We start from the raw sequence: 1,451 nt of genomic DNA on the forward strand, positions 1-1,451 counted from the left end.
AAGTAATGGTCTACTCTGTGTACCACTAACATGTATCTGACCTCATTAGTTCATTATGTAATGTTCAGTGTTGTACCAAGATACCAAGATAAATAAAAGACCCAGAGAGGGATGTTGGACTTCAGGCTTCAAGCTGAAGATCAGAAAAGCAAAGCAGTCTGCCACTAGTTCCTCCCTCTACCTCAGCTCAGATTAAAGGGGTGTTCCTCAAATTGCTCCTGACTTTATTATTCCTCAGATTCACTCAGACTGATATGTGACTAGACACTTCAATGTCTTCCTATCTTCAATGAGGCCGGAGAATGAATGCTATTTCTGAAAACCTGTTCTTGTCTTAAATGCCTCTTATGAGTCCTGGGGTTAAACACATGTGATCCCAAGTGCTCAGATCATGCTTGTATGAGCTGTTTCTCTTTAGGACTGGATATATTTCTTCTAGTTCAGTGTGGCCTTGAACTAACATATATATGTCTACTTCTACCTCCCAAGTAGTGGGATTAAAGCTCTGTACCACCACCACCTGGCTTCTATAGCTTATGACTGACTTGCTTTCTGAATCCTTGGGTAAGCTTTAATAAATCATAAATAATATATCACCACAATGTGACAAGTATATATATATTCAATGAGTCCTCTGGTTTGGGATACTTGACAGTGAGATTCCTTCTTGTATTACAAATATTTATTTCAGAGAAATAAGCAATAGTGATGAGGATTCTCTGAGCACTTAAGAATATATTAAAAATATGCCTACATTTAGAATTAGGAAGCAATTTTACAACAAAATTATTATCTAAGTAATTTTTAATGTTTTTAAATTAGAATTGTGTTTACTGATTATATTGGTAAGTTTTATGACAAATTACCACAAATTGAGTCATTTGGAAAGAATGAAAATTAATTGAGGAAATACCCTTACCAGATTGGCCTATAGTCAAATCTAAGAAGTTTCTCAATTAATGTGTGATATTCAAGGACTCAGAACACTGAGTAGCGCCACTCTTCAGGTGGCAGTCCTCAGTGCTATAAGGAAAGAAACTGAATAAGCAATAAGGAACAAACACCAGAAAGATGCACTCCTTTGTGGTTTCTACACCAGTTCCTGCTTCCTGGTTCCTGCCTTAAGTCCCTGCACTAATTTACCTTAAACATGGGCTAGCACTGGCTGGGAGGTGGTGGTGCACACTTTAACTGCAGCACGTAGGAGGCAGATGGATCTTGTGAGTTCGAAGCTAGCCTGGTCTATAGAACTAGTTCCAGGACAGCTAGTATTGTTACACAGAGAAACCCTGTCTCGAGAAAAAAACCAAAACCAAAACCAAACCAAACCAAACCAACCAACCAACCAACCAAACAAACAAAAAACCAAAAAACAGATTATGATGTTGCATCACTACACTACATTATACTAAGACATTGTTCTAACCTCCAAAATCATAATGGCCTCAAAT

Source organism: Cricetulus griseus (assembly GCF_003668045.3).
Source record: "Cricetulus griseus strain 17A/GY chromosome 1 unlocalized genomic scaffold, alternate assembly CriGri-PICRH-1.0 chr1_0, whole genome shotgun sequence".
NCBI lineage: Eukaryota > Metazoa > Chordata > Mammalia > Rodentia > Cricetidae > Cricetulus > Cricetulus griseus.